The following is an 18,791-nucleotide window of genomic DNA, read 5'->3' as shown; positions in this document are numbered from 1 at the left end:
TCTTGTTAGCATTTTAGTGTCACTATTGCAACACATAAATCAACAAAGTTACTAATATTTTAAAAGCACAATGAAAGGCACTATTAAAATAAAAATAAATGATAGATATTTTATGGAAGATCTATCCAGGAAATACACGTTAAAGAGAAGATTATTTTGTACTAGTAGAAAGGTCTTAGAGTGGAAAAGATACCCAGAATGGAAAGACATATTCGTTAAATCAGTGCTCCCAATAAATCAGTCGAGAAAAATCACTATTGCTAGGAATAAAAAGGGGATTAGGGAGATGGATTCTTATTGATTTCAAGAGACCAGATTTTTCTGCCTGTCTTCTGTTTTAGGTTTGCATTTTGTTGATTTAATAAAGCCAACAAATAAAGTTTTGCCAAGTGAATTTATTATATGCTAGCAGACAGCAAAAGGGGGAGACTTGAAAAGTATAAACAGGGCCTGCTCCAGCCATCCCTCCACAGACAAAAATCGCATTTATATCGAAAGGCATTTTGTCCAAATAGAATATGCTAGTCTACACCAAATGTAATAAAAACAAATACAGTAGTGTTGAAATTTACTGACATTTTTTCTTTAATTTTAATTACAAGCTCTTGTGCAAAGGAATTAAACTTTAAAATTAAAGAATTATTTCAGCAGACCTATAAATAAACTGCAACAGTGAAATGACCGGGCAGCAACATAAATCTGAGAGCTACATCCTAAGGTTCAAAATTGCCTCGTAGTGCCTTGTATTCTTAGACTTGCCGTACAGCATTCATTGAAAGCCAGAGTGTCTGTGAAGGAAACTCATTTTAAATATGGGCATCTTAAAGAAGAAAGAATAATTTATGATATAGGATGTGTAGTGAAATAACCTAGCCAGAAATGGTATTAAATAAAATCTGAAGATGACAGCATTGGCAGGCCTATTGGATGATTGCAAGGCTTGTACATTCTCAACCCCAAGAACAGATGAAGTATAATTTATCTACTGACCAACACACACTAAGGGCAGGTTTACACAGCAGGACTAAAGCCGAAATAAGCTATGCAACTTGAGCTATGTCAATTGCATAGCTTAAGTTGAAATACCTTATGTTGGCTTTTGGTGCTGCCCACACAGCAAGAAGTCTGAGAAAGAGCCCTCTTCTTCCTCGTAAAATGAGGGTTACAGGAGTCGGAGTAAGAAGTCTTCCAGCTTGACATTATTTTGACATTATGTCAAAATAACTGCTTGTTGTGTAGACACGGACTATGTTATTTCAGAATAACATGAGTTATTCTGACTTAACACTACTATGTAGACGTAGCCTAACAGTCTACATTTGGAGATCTGTTTCTTCCCATATGTTCAGCTCAGGGAAAGAAAGCAGACCTTTCTTGGCAGGAGTAGTATTGTCTTATGAATGAACCTGGTATAAAGAGAAGTATTTGCTTCCTTAGTTCTGGTACAGTATATTTTTGCAGTCTTTTTTGCATCAGTGTTCTAGAAATGTATGAGAAGACTTATAGCTTTTCCCTGATAAAATATTTAGAGAAATTCATCTCACTTCAGTGGTATTTTAAATTAGCTGAATAAATGAAACAGATTTGGAAAACACATTTACTTGAGGTGATCTTTATGTCTGATCCCTATCATCAACTCTTCAAGTACTTTCCATTCACTTCAGAATTATTATTCTCCCTGCCTTTCTATTTTGGCTGTTGGCCTAATTCTGCAAGGCGATGGGCTTGACATCAAAGGAGTGGAGAGTACCCAGCATTGTGCTACAGTGCCCAGCCCTTTGCAGAGACAGAGGATCTGATTCTCCTCTCCCTTGCACTAACAGCCAACTCCACTGCAGTCAAAGGAATTCAATGTTAAAATGGTGTATTCGAGACAGGTCCAGTGCATCTGAAAACAAGTGAACCCACAAGGCCAAATGCAGGCCCAGCACAGCCAAGTGCAACATAAATGACTTCAATGGAATGGCTCCTACTTACTGCATGATTGAATTTGGCCCAATATTTGAAACTAGATGTTGAATTCCTCCTTTCTTTTCCTTTCTCCCTCTTCCCCCCACCCATCAGCAGGCCTGACTGAGCCAAATCATGTCCTTACTGAAGTTACTAGAGTTTTCCATTTACTTTAGCAGAAGCAGGCTCTATTGGCTGGATTTTCAAACAATGTTTTTGAAAATCTGGAAAGTTATTTTGATGTCAAAATGGCAGCTGAATTCTTTTGAAAGTATGCTTCTTATCACAATTACAAAGCACTCAGTAACTATCTTTTTAACGTTTAAGGATGTTAATGTTACAAATACTAATCAAATTAGCTACTTATACATAGTTATTCTCATTTCAGTCCTACTAAAAATACATTTCTTCCACAAAGCTTTTCAATGGTAACTCAGAGTCAATAAGTCATATAGTTATAAACTATAATACTATATACTAATATAAACTAATAATAACATTTTGTAACAAAATACTGTAGTGAGCAGGGGTAGCTGCTCACTGACGCAGAGGGGGAAGAACCTCTCTCTGTGCCCAGGTGGGCCGAGCCCAGTGCTGCCCCTTTAACTCCCCAGAAATCAAGAGGCGGGACAAATAGTATAAAAGCCCAGCCCAGGAGCTCAGTAAGGCCCCAGCCGCTGGAGGAGGCAGAGGCTTGCCCTAAGCTCCTGAGCAGGGAGGCCACTGATGACTTTGCTGAGGCTCAGGACTTGCCTGGACCCTGGGGCCCCCACATAGAAGAGGAGACCCTTGTAAACCTGCTGGAGTGTACAGACTCTGATGACCCCAACAACCTGCTGCAACCATGGAGCAAGGTAGATGCCAAGATGGTGTTAGGAAGTGGCCTGGGGAAGCCAACACCAGTCAGGCTGATCTCATTTTCCTGTAGTGAGTCAACATGTTGCGGGCCAGATCCCTGCTGACTCCAGTAGCGGCCAAGCTTGCCACTGCTAGGGCCCTGGGCTGGGACACGGTGGAATAAGGAGGGCCTGCGTCCCTTCCGCCTCCCCACACACTGGGTGTCAGTCTCCCCTTCTCCTGCCAGAAATCTACTGTTTATTTGCCTGCCCACCTTGCACCAGGGCTTGGGCTTATGTAAAATGTGAACTACATCTGTTTGTCTGCCCTGCCCTGAACCAGGGCCTGGGCCTACCTATACTGTGAGCTGTAATTTGTTTGTCTGCCCCACCCTGTACTCAGGGCCTGGGCTTAAAGAGGGCCACTGGGTGTTGGTTTACAGGCCTGAGAGAAGGACTGGGGACCAGGACTGAGCCAAGTGATGTACAAATACATAATAGTAAATCTTCTTCAGAAACTCATAAGATCCCAGAGCATCCACAATATTATTTCAAGGCAAAGTTAAATTAAATAAAGTGTCCAGGCTAAATTAGTGGTTCTCATACTTATTTTACCAGGGCCCCTTTCCTTGTATTTTTCATCATTGACACTTCCTGTGTACACATATATACATATATTGCCACCCAGCTCTGGAGGCAAAGTGGAGACCCATGGCTGCTGGCTGTACACCCAGCTCTGAAGGCAGCACTGTGGCAGCAGGAGCACAGAAGTGAGGTAATGTGAAAAGTGATTTTTCACACACTGACTTAGCACCTCTTTGCCACTGTTACTTCTGTGCTGTTGCAATCCTGGGCTGATCCATTGCCTTCAGGTGAGGGAATGGAGGAGACGGCGAAGGAGGAACGGAGCTGCTCCCAGAGAAGGATTAGGGAGAGGGCAGGAAGGAGAGCCCAAGTCTAGATGGCAGGGCTCTGGCTATTGCATTACCCCCACCTCCCAGGTGTGTGTGGCCCTTCTAAATGGGCCACAGCCTAGCCATCCAGGGCTAACAGACAGAGCTCTACACTCTCTCACTCTCTCTCTCTCTCTCTCTCAGATTATATATAATCTGGCCCCTCCCTTGACTCATTCCTACACCTCTTCTAGAGGCCTGCCCCATAGTTTGAGAACCACTGGTCTAGGTGTAAAATTCAAGAGGGCTGTTAATATCTACTAGTGAAGAGGTCCAGAGGGCTTGTGCAGAAAAATGTTTTTGATTGACTCCAAAGATGATAAAAGGATGTTGAAGCTTCCATAAGAGGATTTGTGTTGTAGTCCCAAAGTCCAGCCAATCCCAAAGTTAGCTAGAAACTAGAAAATGGAGAGAGTTACTCAGATTCTCCTTGTCATTCCCCTGTGCCCTCTTTGGCATTCATTTCAGGTGCCTCTTCCCTCCACCCCATTGTTTCTTCTCTTATTACAGAAGACTCCACTCCAAGCCCAGTTCTTCTTTGATTACACCTTTGATCATAACATATAGACATAGTCTAACTCGCAAGCAGAGCAAATCAGGAGAGAATCAGCTAGCCCAGTTATCTGGAAACAGCGTCTCCTTTCAGGAAAGAGAATGTGATCCCATAGATATCAAAAGAAGTTACCTACCGCTAAAATAAATTAGACTGAAATCAATCAGCACTCTCAGCAACACCCATTCTCTACCACAACTAGATCAAGTCTCACCAAAATATAACTAAATTGTTACCTATTTAATACCACCCCACACACACAGAGAGAAATGATTCCAGACATTGACGAAATGTAACAGTCCCACTTTTTCCTGTGCTCTTCACGGGACTGATTTTGCTCTCATTAACATCAATGGGAGTTTTATCATTGACTTCAGTGGGAGCAGGATCATTCTCAGTGAGCCTTTTATTTAAAAAATGCCATGGAATTTTATGAGGATTAAACAGAATTCTGTTGAATTACCTTCAACATTTATAGAATTTAACAAGGAATGGAATCCTTCCTATGGGATTTTAGAAACATTCAATAGAATTCTACAACAGAAGTATAATTCTCTATAGGATAGTTCAAAACCTAAATTATTTTTATTAATCTCTTTATGGCATTTTCATAAAGGGTAGCAAAATATGGTCTGGAATTCCTAACACCTATATTCAATAACCAGATCCCACTTGATTTCATTTTACAGGGAACTGAAGTGCAAGATGCATCAAAATGGTACAAAATACTGTACAGTCTTTAAAATCCTAATCTGTAATTCCACAGAATATGTCTACATACAGATCCTGATTCATCAAAGTGTTCAGAGCTTTCAGTTCCCCTTGAAATCAATGACTCTTGAGTGCTCAGCATGTATTACATATAGTGCAGTATCATACTTGATCAAGTCCCTAATGTATTAACATCCCATGCACACATATTCCATCTCCAAACTCTGGACCTAGTAAACAAAGTAGCCACGGGTACTAACTGCTTATTCTACTTTTGGCTCTCTATCTAAATAAAATAATCAGCACTCATTGAAACAGGTATCAATTCACCCAACAAAATTAAACTTCTAAAATAATTAAAATACTAGCACAGATTGCTTAATAATAACAGTTAATATAAACAAAGCTACAAATATATGAATTATTTACAAATCCAACAAAGTCAAAATACTCCCCCTCACATTCACACATTAACAGAAAAGTGCATTTTAGCAGCAAAACAGCATAGCCAATTTGCCACTTCGCTAACTAATACTAAAATTCTGCAAACCCAAAGCATAAGCAGATAAGCACAGCATATTTAGGTGACATCCTCCCTCCCTTGAAGCCAATATTAATTTTGCCTCTGACTTCTATGAAGCCAGGATTTCGGACGTTAGCTCTAAATTAGGTCCCATTCCTACAAAACAGAAGAGTTCAGATTAATTTTCCATCAACTAAATGACTAATTAGAGAAGAACATTTTAACAACCAGGAATATCTTTCATTAGGATACTTTCTATCATCTTCATTTTTCAGGTGCAATAGGCCTTTTATTTATTGTGGTCCAGTATTTTGAGAGTCAAGTCATTTACACTGGAATCCGGCCATTGTTTTCCCTTTATCAAAACTTCCTATTAGTCCTGCTAGCTTTCATCATTAGAACTCAGCACGGATTTGTCAACGCTTCCATCAGAACAGTTTGTAAAGTGAAATGCCAATAGGAAGAAAGTTAGACATCATTTGACCCATGTCCAGTCACTTGTCTGCCTGCCTAGCTTAATGCTAGAATAGTCAGCAACTGGCTGGTACTGCTTTCATCACTGTCAGAACACAGATAAATGTACATCATTTAAGAAATGAAGGCTTTATCAATGGGCAAATAATTGCAGAGCAACTATTGATCTTGCATCTCACTTAACATGAGGCAACAGGGACTTGTAGAAACGGTAAACATTTAATCATTATGTATGGCAAACAATGGGCTATTAAACAAAACAAAGAAAGCCTTAGTTTTCAAACAGAATACAGCGTCACAAAGGCAGACCATTGTGATTCATTCTCTCTGGATGTTATATTGTCATTTAGGCTTGACCCCTTTTTTGCCAGATATGAGTGATATTAGCAAAGGAACCTGTACTTGTGTCTCTATAGACTCTATAGTACTAGAGCACAGATGGGAGAGGATAGCTCTCATTATTGTGCTACATCATTTGCTTCTTGGAAAGCACATAGAGAAATCTGTGCAGCAGCATTTTTCAGTTAGTTCAAAGAACTCAGCAGCAGCCTGAACTGGAAGGGCATTTTAGTATTCATTTTCACTATTATGTATGTATATAGCACCAACGGGGTGCTGGGTGATTGACAGACAAGAAATGGTTCCCTGCCCCAAAGAGCTTACAATCTAAACTGGCAAAAGCTAAGGAAAAGCACGCAGCTAAAGCTTTATGGGCCACATGTATCTTGTCAGTTCCACATTTTTTTACTGGGGGTTTATTTATTACGTGGTTAGTTAGCTCTTCTTGGGTGAGGAACATGTCTGGAAGCAGCATACTGACTATTTGTGGTGGAGTTACAAGACTTCTGGATGCACAGATCTGGTGAGTACAAGATGGGAACTAAGGGCCAGTGAGCATATGTCTTAAGCAAGGTACTGGGGGGCTGAGGAGGGAACAGAAGAGAAAATCAGAGAGCTAGACAGACATTAGTTAGTGATACGCTGTTACTGGGTTTGTTAAAGGCTCAGTTCACTAAATTTGGGAACATAAAACAATAGGAGGAAGGATTAGGCCAAACAAAGCTATTCCCAGAAGTTTCATTTCCAGTTCAAGTTACTTGAGACTTTCTGTGCCTCTGTTTCACCTTTTATAAAATAGAAACCTCTGTTTTTTAACTTTCCAGGGCTGCTGTGAGGCTCACAGATAATACTACTAATACTTTGCATTTTTATAGCATATAAAGAGCTCAAGGCAAATGCTACATGGTGGGAGCCAGGAGCGCAGCCCCGTGGCCATCTGTGGAGGCTGGGATTGCAGCCTGGTGACAATGGAGCTCATGGGCCCGGAGGCCCTGCAGCCACCCTGCCTCTCCCCCAAAGACCCCATCAGCCTTCTCTCGATCCCTCTGCTACTACTGGAGCAGAGCCCCGCAGGCAGTTGTAATAAATGACCACTTCTGGTCTGGCCAACTTGGTCCTGAGGGTGCCAGCCCAGAGAGGCACAATCTGTGTACTGTGGGACAAACTCTGACTCCAGAAGCAAATGCAGAGCTCTGAGTTCAATACGAGCTGTCTGCATACCTGCATGCAAAGGGAGAATTGTAGCCTTAAATATTCATGATTCTTATTGAAAGTAACAGACAGTACTTAGGGTTTAATTTAATCTTATTCAGAATGAGCCTCATGGTCACTCCAGATTGATTGTTTTACCTTTGGCAGCTTATAAAATATGTCTTTTTGTAACTGGCCTAATATTGTGATGGGTTTTAGTGATACTCAGTGAATGTCTTTGTAATGTATTCATCATATACTGTTACCCAAGTGCTGCATTAGAAAAATTGTATCTAGTGAACTCAGATAAGCAGAAGGAATATCCTGGGGTTCTCAGGGTTATTAGCATGCAGCCACAGCTTTTAACTTTCCACATATGATATTCTAATTTAGAAAAATTACTATACACTTGTCAAATAGATGCACATATCTTGATCCTAATGTCTGTCTAATGTATGCATCTGAGGATAATACTGGCAAGTAAACATTTCCTTAAATTTATGTAATCATTTGGAATTCAGAGAGGATTGATTAGCATTCAGGAGATGTGACTGTTCAATATTTACACCATAGAGATTTGGCAGAAGCAAATAATTGTACATAAAGCTGATGCTTGTCTTAATTAAATGCAGTATAATAGGTGTTGGGGTTTTCTTTCTTTCTGGTAAACAAAGCAGTTGAGCAATGGGCAGATATAACTCATTTTGAAGTTCAGAGTTTAAACCTAATCAATATGTATTTATATCAAGGGAAGGAGTGAATTTCATTCATTGCGAGCTCGCAGCCAGCTAAAATAGCCTAAAAACCCCATGTATTTAAGTATATTTTTCCGAACAGCAGTTTGACAATATATTTATCCCGTATGATGCTTGTTAGCTTAATAATGTTGTTTACTTCACTGACAGTATTTAGCATAGGTGTAGGTGACTTTTGGAAATGACCAAGGTAGGCTGGGAGTAAAGAATAGGGAATGTAAACTAATAATAACTTGCACAAGCAAGGAGACACCTTTATCTGAACGCAAGGTGAATAATTCTAAGGACCTAGCTCAATGAAGCTAAAGTTTTAGTCCTGCAGGTATTTGTTAATGTGACGAAACTGAAGTTACATCCTGGGATCAAGCCCTAATTGACACTGGCGAGCTAGCTAATAAATATTTCTTAGGCAGGCCATAATAAGGAAGTGCAAATTTTAACAGTGATGGTAGTTAATCATGGTAGCTTCTCTGTCACTTGAAGTTTTTAAATCATGACTGGATATGTTGCTAAAAGATAATCTATTATTTAAATAGAAGTTATGAGCTTGATGGAAGAATTATTTGGTGGGGTTCTCTGACACATTTGTGTGTATGCATGGAGTTGTTTACTGTTGTATATCCTGTGTTATGTCATTGTTATGTCAGGGTTAATTGTATGACCACTAGCTGGTAGAGTCATAGGAGAATATTGTAGGAGGTTGAGTGTCTGCTGAGTCCTCTGCTGTTTTCTCTGTCATGAATAGTTTGGCCAGACTGTCAGTTTCCAGCTCAGAAAAAGATATTTCACATATAACTTTTGTTTATTTTCTATTTCTTTTACTCTGGTTGCTTTGGATTGTACACATTTAGGATTAACTCATGTTATGAAGGATTTTACCAAGGGATGGAGAATTGTTTTCTATTCCTGACCATCATAAATTCACATTTTGGCTTTAAACAATCACTCAAATGATGACTCAGTCATCTTATCTGTAAAATGGCAATGATATTGATCCAACTTTGTAAGCAATAATGAGGTCCTTGGATGAAAGAGGCTATATAACTGAAAATATCATAAGAAAACTACCATACTTTAAAATATTTAGTGGCACTGTGGCAGTGACAGGGTTCTCAGTGTAAAGTAAGTCTAGACAGCTTACACAGAGTTACTGTGAATTCTGAAAGGGGAAACTAAGGCAAATATGCCTGCCATGCTGCAGCCTGTCACAGGAGGGCTCTCTGACAGGACTGCCTTATGACAGACTCCATAAAAAAAAGCCTAAACCTCTGATTAAAAAACCTTTATTGAGGGTGGAGGAAGTCTTTTCCCTTATAAATCATGTATAATATTGTCCTACATTTTCATGTCAGTGGAAATCGGGTGGTTAAAACTGTGGAACCATTTGGAAATTCATCCTTTCAAAGGTCACTTTCCACACCTGAACACTGTCATTTCATATACTGTACAGCACAAAGTGACATGCATGACTTTCCTTTGCTACCTTATATCAAAACCATATTCCTTTGCTACTCTGGCTCTTCTAAATTCAATATAAGGAAAGAAATCAAGCTGTCTTCCTTTTACTTCATCCATCATAACCAGTAACAAAAGCCTAATAATAGAAAATGAGTCCTGATTCCTGAAGTTGTTACAGATGCTAAATGATGATGTGTGGAGTGATGATTTTGATAAACTAGGTTGACCATGCAAGACTACTCTTTGCTTCTTGGATAACACTTATTCGCCGTGCTGACAGCATTAAATGCAGGTTTTCAAACACTGTACCAACAGCTCAGAAAGAAAAGAGAAGGCTAATGTTTGTTGACCTTTTTTCAAAGACTTTCTAAATCTATTCTGTTCAGTGTTTCTGAAGAAGTACATTAAGGAGTAAAATGAACAGATTTGGGGCGGGGGTCAATACATTATGATGAGGACCAATTATTTTGGGTTTTAATCCTTTATAATTCACCTCAGCTCTGGATGTCAGTCATGGATAATAAACTCTTCAAAAGGAATTAGAAGGTACCATTCCATTTTCTGGTTACACTGATTGTCTTTTAACAAGTGCACTAAGCTAAAATTATGTAGAAATAATCATCATTCTTTTGTTGATTTTTCTTGATGAAAAACGTCTAGACTACAGGCTTTTGTCGACAGAAGTTTTGTCGACAGATACTGTCGACAAAACTTCTGTCGACAAAGAGCGTCTACACTACATTCAGTTCTGTCGACAAAGCAAGCTGCTTTGTCGACATGGTAGTGTAGGACAGTTTACTTGCAATAACACCTTCTGTCAACAGAAACTTGTCGACAGAAGGCGTTATGCCTCGTAAAATGAGGTTTACCAGCGTCGACAAAACTGCTGAGTTCTGTCGACTTTATGTCGACAGAACTCAGTGGTAGTGTAGACGCAGGTATAGTTTTGTTGACAAAAGTCCACTTTTGTCGACAAAACTCTATAGTCTAGACACACCCACAATGAATGGCGCAGATTTACCTCAGTATGACTCCACTGAGTTCAGTGGAGTTATATTAGGCTATGTCTAAGCTGCAGGTTTCTTTTGGAAGAACCTTTTTTCGGAAGAGATTTTCCAGAAAAACTTCTTCTGAAAGAGAGCATCTACACACAAAAGTGTATTGAAAAAGTGACCTGCTTTTTTAAAAGATAGCGTCCATTCAGTGTGGATGCTATCTCAGATTTAAGCTGTGATTACTATGGACAGAGTGGCCACTGAGGCACCTGTGCTTTTTCCTCTTTCCTATTCTTTCAAAATAACTCCTTTGTCCCCATCCACACATGCCTTTTTCTTAAAGAGCTCTTTCGGAAAAAGGCTTCTTTGTAGAAAGAGGATTACTAATGCCGGAAAAAAACCTTTGTTCTTTCGATTTGCTTTTGGAAGAACATAACTCAGGTTTTGTCGGAAAAACAGGCATTTTTCCAAAAAAAACCTCTGTAATGTAGACATACCCATAGTCATGAACTACTTCTGAGATTGTCACCATCCTTTCCGGAGGAGGAAGGTGGTAAAGAAAAAAAAAAGTCTGCATTTTCTTTCACTGGGTTTTTAAAAATGTAAACAACAAAAGGCTGAAATGCTGAAAAGAAAATTAGGTCACATATTTGTTAGATACAATTTTGTCAGTGATTAGAAACATGAGTATCCAAGTGAGGTTTGTATTCTATACTGTCTTTATGTGCATTCACTGGGGAGTTCAGAACAAGCCTCTCAGTACCTTCTGCAGTCCTAATGCCAAGGGACTTTATCTGTCTAATGAATTTATAGAATATCAGTTACTGTAGTAGATGCCTCCTCCATTGTTAACAGCTATACTGAAAAGTAACAGAGAGGTAGCCATGTTAATCTGATTTTGGTAAAAACAAAAAAAGCAGTCATGTAGCACTTTAAAGACTAACAAGATGGTTTATTAGGAGAAGAGCTTTCGTGGGGCAGACCCCTTCTTCAGATCATAAAACATCAACAGCATATATCCACAATTGAGTCTGATAGTTCTTATTGGCATTTGTGTACCATATATGGCTTTAATGTAGATGATATATGTTTAATGTCCGTATGGTACTGTATTGCATGTGGGGAGATGAGTAGACATACAGAATTTTCAAGTACTATAAACAGAAGCAGTAAACTTCCTTAAGACCGTTTCCTGAGTTTTGGCGTCCAAATGCCCTCAATCCAGCAAAATATATGTATTTGCTTAATTTTGAATTCAATAGGTCCACCCTATATTTTTAGAGGTTAGCATGCTTGTAAGTGCTTTGTTGAATTGGGACATAAGGTTGTATTCTGAAAGCGTGGATAGATTCTGAAAGTAATTATGACAGGCTGAGACTTTAATATTTTATGTAGAAATGCTAAAAAAAACTGTAGCACCTTAGAGACTAACCAAAAATATATAGACAGTATCATGAGCTTTTGTGGGTATAACCCACTTCTTCAGATGATAAATACGGAGCAAGAGGCACAGAGGTTCAAAAAATTTGAACTCAGTGGAGCCACACTGCGAAGATAAAATGTACTGTATTGCAATGAATGGGGCAGATTTCTCTCAATGTGACTCCACTGAGTTCAAATATTTTGAACCTCTGCACCTCTTGCTCCATATTTGTCATCTGAAGAAGAGGGTTGTGTTCACAAAAGCTCATGATACTGTCTATATATCTTTTTTGGTCAGTCTCTAAGGGTATGTCTACACTACCACCATAGTTCGAGCTATGGTGGTTAATGTAGGCATTCGAAGTTGGAAATGAAGCCCGGGATTTAAATATCCCGGGCTTCATTTGCATCTTGCCAAGCGCCGCCATTTTTAAATCCCCGTTAGTGCAGACTCCGTGCCCGCGGCTACACACGGCACGGAGTAGGTAGTTCGAATTAGGCTAATTCGAACTACCGTTACTCCTCGTGGAATGAGGTGTACCGGTAGTTCGAATTAGAGAGCCTAATTCGAACTACCTACTCCGTGCCACGTGTAGCCGCGGGCACGGAGTCCACACTAACAGGGATTTAAAAATGGCGGCGCCCGGCAAGATGCAAATGAAGCCCGGGATATTTAAATCCTGGGCTTCATTTGCAACTTCGAATGCCTACATTAACCACCCTAGTTCGAACTAGGATGGTAGTGTAGACATACCCTAAGGTACTAAATGTTGTTTTTAATGGGTTTTTTAGTTACAGACTAACACAGCTACCCCTCTGAAACTATGTAGAAAAGGTAATTTTAATTTATATAGAACTGGTATTCATTCTCCCTATCGTTTAGGGTTGCCAGGTGTCTGGTATTCTACCGGACAGTCCAGTTTTTGGGCCCTCTGTCCAGTAAAAAAATCCAGAAAATACCAGACACGTGCAATGTCCGGTATTTCCTGGATTTCTGGCTGGACACCAGACGGAAGGTTGGCAGGGGCCGGGGAGTGGATGGGAGGTGGGACGCGATCAGTGCTGGGAGCCCTGGCTGCGTCTGATGCCTTGGGGAGGAGAAGCCCAGTCCCTGCTCCTGAGCGTGTGGTGGAGCTGTAGCCGGACTCACTCGCGCTTCTCCGGACCGTGCGTAGGACCGACAGCACCCCGGGATCTGCATGTGCCCGGGTCAGTCCCGCCTCCCCCCCCCCCCCCCGCTTCTCCCGACCCTTCCTGATCAGCTCCCCTGCCCCCTCCCCTCTCCCGACCATGTCTGCTTCCTGCCGGCAGGTTCTTCTCCTCCCGATCTTCCCTGGCCAGCCATGCTGCCCCCAACCCCACCCCCCCATCTCCTCGGGCCAGCCGCACTGCCCCCAACCCCCTCCCGACCACCCCTGCTTCCTGCCAGCCAGTTCTCCTCCTCCCAATCTCCCCTGGCCAGCCGCGCTGCCACCAACCTCCTCTCCCATCTCCCTGGGTCAGCTGCACTGCCCCGACCCCCCACCCACCAGCCCCACCTCCCCAGGCCCCCATTTTCCCCCGGCCAGCCGTGCTGCCCCCAACCCCTCCCACCCCCCCGCATCTCCTCAGGCCAGCCGCCCTGCCTGCCAGCCCTGCCCCCCTTACCCCACCCGTCTCCCGCGGCCAGCCATGCTGCCCCCACCTGCCCCCTCACAACCAGCCCCCCCCTCCAGTTGTTCTTCCCTACCCCACCCCCCCCCATCAAGTGTGTCCAGTATTTTTTCTAAACCTACCTGGTAACCCTACTATCGTTTCCCCTCCCACAGAATAAAACCAAAAGTTTCTTGCAGAGCCATACTCCTGTGAGAAGTCAGTGTGTCTAGTTACATTATAAGGACAAGCAGAATCTGACCATAATGTGTAACTTGTAGGAGTTAGCAGTACTGAATATATGGAACATTTTAAAATCCTAACAGTGATTTTCCCAGCCAATTTCTAATATCTCTGAAGTTTATTTACAAGCATTAATTCATGATAAGGTGTAGAAGGGGACAGGGATGTGCTGTAAATACCTATGACCTAAGTCTGAGATACAGAAAAATCTAACCCAACAAAGGCCCATTCCACACCAGAATCAGAGCGGGTAGCTACAAACATGTGTAAACACAGTACGAACATAGATGATCACGTGAAAACCAACATAAACTTGATAGGGGGCTTTAAGGGAACAAGTCCTTCAAAGTGTGCCAGAATTCCCCAGCACTGTTTTCTTGTCCCATTGATGCCAGACTTGAGCTGTAGCAGCCCTGCTATGCTACGAGCAGAACTGTGCCTCCGCCAGTGCCAAATGGCAGCTGTTATTTCTGCCCCCTGCTGGCTAACCAAATGTGCACTTGCCTACCTCCTCACTGTGCAGCAGGAGTGGATGCTGCTGAGAGGTCTGACTTGGAGGGCCAGGCATGCACAACAGCAGTGGCTTCTGCTTTATCCTGGCTCTGCTTCAAAAGACTCTCTGCAGCTTGCTGAATTGATTCTTGGGCCTATCCTGGCTGCAGCCAAGAGCACGCAGTTGGAATTAGCCATGGTGGAGACAGGAATGGAAACTAGAAAGAAGTTAAGAACTGAAGCAAAAAACCTGCACAAAGGAATCCATTTGCAATGCACAACACCAGATTTTACTGATCCCTAGAAATTCTGTGTGCAGTGCTGTATATTCTGGAACATTATTTCACTTACTACAGACAGACGGACATTTCATTGCTAGACCGCTCTTGTAATCATAGGAACTAAGAAGGGGAATTAAAGGAGATATGTAAAATATGGTCTGGGAAAGAGTGAAGGAGGGACAACCTGGAGAGACAGAAGGGAGATAAAACTGGGAGAGAAGAAAAGGAAGGAACATGAACTGGGGGTGGAGTAGAAAGAACAGTTGGGATAGTCTGAGTGGCTTCCTAGCAAAGGGGAAGGAAGGGAAATAAATAAATAGGAAATAAATGAAATAAATAAATAGGAAAAAAGCAATGAAAGAAAGCCCAGAAACAGATTTCACGACGAGGGCCCTGTGGCTGTCATGGAGGTGATAGGCATCATGGATTCCATGATTTGTGCAGTGGTCCCTATGACCCAAGCAGTTGGATCTGGGCCTACTTTCTCAGGTGGCCCCAGGGCCAGCCACACTGAGGAACAGCTCTGCAGCCATCCACTCAGGCAGCCCCAGGGCCCAGCCACATCAGCTGGTCCCTATCTCTCTCTGCTCCCTTGCTGCCCTCTTGTGGTCATTCTGCAGTATAACTCTCTCCTACCATACCCCTCTCTGGCAGCCCCTGGCAGCTGGTCTCAAGGCCCACCCAAGAAGCAGCCAGTGCAGCTGGCCCCAGAGTCCACCTGAGCAGCAGCCCTGAGGGCAGCTGCTTCTCAGGGGCCCTTAGCAGCTGGTGCCAGGCCCAGTTTCCACCCTGAGTAGTGGCCCCCTCCCTTCCGGATATCCCTCCAGCAGGAGCACACTTAGGCTATGTCTATATTGGCAGCTTCTTGCACAAGAACATCTTGCGTATCTTGCGAATTATAATTTGCGTATCTTTTTCCACTTTTCTTCTGAAAGAGGCTTTTCCAACATTTGGCCTGCCTACATGGAGCCAAATGTCAGCGGAAAAACCCCCTCTTTCTGAACATCCCTTCTTCCTCAACGAGGTTTACAGGGATTCCAAAAAAACGCATCTGCTTTTCCAAAAAATTTTTCGGAAAAGCAGACTGATTCCTTGGATGTGGCAGAGCTTTTTCGGGATACCTTTGGTATCCCGGAAAAGCTCTGTAATTTAGATATACCCATAGAGAAGAAATAGCTTTAGAAACCCCAAAATACTCAATGCAGTTTCCAGAACTTCAGCCCTCACAAGATTCACTCAGCGTCCTTAATTATTGGAGATAATCTTAACTCGCATTTATAAATTAAATTTGAAAGTTTATGTGGAAAATATTCTTTGTGCATCCTGACCAGACAGGTGATTTTCAGTGCCCTTGGGAAATGTGGGTTCCAGTGTCTGCCCCTCCACCTACTGTGGCTGAGCTACCGCTGGGGTAGGATGCCAAAATGGGGAGTGGCACCTCAACAGCACCCTCTACTTTCTCCTCACTTCAGGAGGCCCTTCCTGGGGATGGATTGCTTGGGTGCAGGGAAGGCAAAGACTCTAAGGTCTACACAGTAGCATGTACCTCAAAATAGCTTATTTTGAAATTTGGTGCTGCCTACACAGCGCTTATTTCGAAATAAATCACTATTCTGCTCACTTCCTTAATCCTCGTACAATGCAGTTTACAGAAAGTCAGAGTAAGAAACCCCTTATTTTGAATTTATTTTGAAATAACAGCCTTCTTGTGTAGAAAGCGCATAATGTTATTTCGGAATATGAGATGTTATTCCAAAATAACTCTGCTGTGTAGACGTACCGTAGGTCTCCTCCTGACAATTCCTCTCCCAAAACACCCGTGAACCAAAACAGAATAAATTACTGCAGACAGACTCTCCCTCAAAGGGGAGCTGCTGTCCAAGTTCAGCACGGAGGCAGGTAATTTTCTGGGGATGTCTGATCCTTTGTGGATACCTAATTTTCTTCTGGCAGACATTCAGGATTGTGAAAATGGAATCATATGCTGCTTTTTGGAGAGCTTAGAGAGGGGCAAAAATCAGAACATCACACACACACACACACACACACACACACACACACACACATACAGATCTAAAAGGGAATGCCACAAATACAAGAACATGGGTAAATGGCTACTGGGGGAGCCATAGAAGAGGCATAAATAATACACAACGCGTCAGCCAGGCAGCAATGTTATCTGGAGTTTTGCCCCCAATAATATCCCATTTCTTAACTGCGGAAGTTTATATATTAAAAGTTTAACCTTGAGATGAGACCATACAGTTAACAAAACCACATAGAAAACTATGGTAGCTGGGATAAAGGTGGAAAAGGAACCAAGCAACTGAGAGCATTCCTGGTAAAAACCTCACAAGGCACAATCTACAGTTCAGACATATTTGTGCCCTGAAAACATTCTGCAGACACAGCAGCAGACACTTCACAGCACCACCAATTATTCACATGACTTCTGGCACCCTTTCAGAACACTGGAACCGGAAGTGGTTGTGGTAAACGTATTTTCTGTGCAGTGGCTTTTTTGACAAAACAGCTCAAATATTTTGACACCAAGAGTAACCAATTCTTAGGCATTTCCTTTACGGAGAGCTGCAGACTTCTGCAAGTTGAGAATTAATGATGACTCGTTTAAACCCTCTGTGCTCTTTTCTGCAAAAATAATCTCATACAAACTTCAAGTCCTACCCATATTCAAACCATATTCGCTCGCTCGCTCTCTGCAAAAAGATGCAAAATGGACTCTGCCACAACAAAACAACTGGGCTTGTGGAAACTATTACTTTGAAGATGAAACACTGTGTTGTGTCCGTTAGCACTATTACAGGCAGTCAGTCTGTTAGAACATATTGGGCGATTATAGGGTAGTCTTTTCAGAGAAAGCCATGGGTTTCAAGTTAGCAGTAACCATCTATCAGTTCCTGAGATTATGCTGTGATTTATTATCACAGCATCATGTATTCTGTGATTTTCTGCCTCCTGTGAAACATTGTGCTTTCCTTTTCTATTGATGTATCAACTATAATAGTTACAAGCAGCTACAGAAAAATCGATAGTGAACTTTCATTACTGTGCACATAAAGTAAAGAGTACCATGCAGTGAGAGCACCTTGCTGTTAAATAGTCACCAGCTGTAAGGTACACAAAAAATGTCTGTTATTTTGGTCTAAATGATGGATGTCTGAATTTGAAACATCAAATATCTAGGATTTTTGATGCAACTGGATCCTATCTCAAGTTACTGAAGCTGGTAATTCTTTTACAGGGTAGATGCTAGTGCTGTTTTTTCTATACTGGGCACTCTTTGTTGGTTTACCCCAAAAAGCTGAACTAGGAAATTAATATCAAGATGAAATAGTTCACTGCTTTGTTTTACAATCATTTCATTAAAATCCACTAAACAGATACAGTGAGAGTTGCATTAATGTTCATTAGCCCACATTCAGAAAATTTCCTCTGACTAAAGCAAATGGTAACAATAACCTAAGTGTTAAAAATCGAACCACCAGCAGCATCTACCAAAAAAAGTTCAATATAGTATTATCGATGACACAGCTGCTACAGTGATGGCATTTGGAATATTTAACATGTTCAGTGGCCTTCTGAAGCACACCTTAGAAGAAAGTAGTGTGATTTTTAGATTAAATATGATTTACTTGCCTCTGGGAGCACATTAACTTCCAATTAGTGAATGTAAATCAAGAATGCAGAGAAACAAAAGAAAATTTATGAGCTGATAGCCTGGGATACAATCAGGGCCCTTGGATTTCTCCATCAGTTAAATATAATTTTCTCCAGCAAAGATGGGAGAATGCTGCAGGAAATTTTAGCAGTTACTCTGGCATTTGTCGGGTATGATCATGTATAACCAGAGAATGCACTATTTGCTGCTGACTATCTTTGAACTGGAAAGTCTGCATGTTTATGTACATATATAACAGAAGAGTGTGGGTGTGTGCTTACTTAACAAATTATATCCCACAAAA

General features: G+C 41.6%; 1 protein-coding gene across 4 annotated transcripts in view; it reads left to right on the top strand.

Annotated features, from left to right (window-relative positions):
- NR5A2 (nuclear receptor subfamily 5 group A member 2) overlaps positions 1 to 18,791 on the top strand; it is a 125,302-nt gene that overhangs the window by 85,745 nt on the left and 20,766 nt on the right. The window lies entirely within an intron of this gene.

Source organism: Pelodiscus sinensis, chromosome 9 (assembly GCF_049634645.1).
Source record: "Pelodiscus sinensis isolate JC-2024 chromosome 9, ASM4963464v1, whole genome shotgun sequence".
NCBI lineage: Eukaryota > Metazoa > Chordata > Testudines > Trionychidae > Pelodiscus > Pelodiscus sinensis.
The sequence above is the reverse complement of the archived record's forward strand: the minus strand, read 5'-3'. Positions and strand labels throughout refer to the sequence as shown.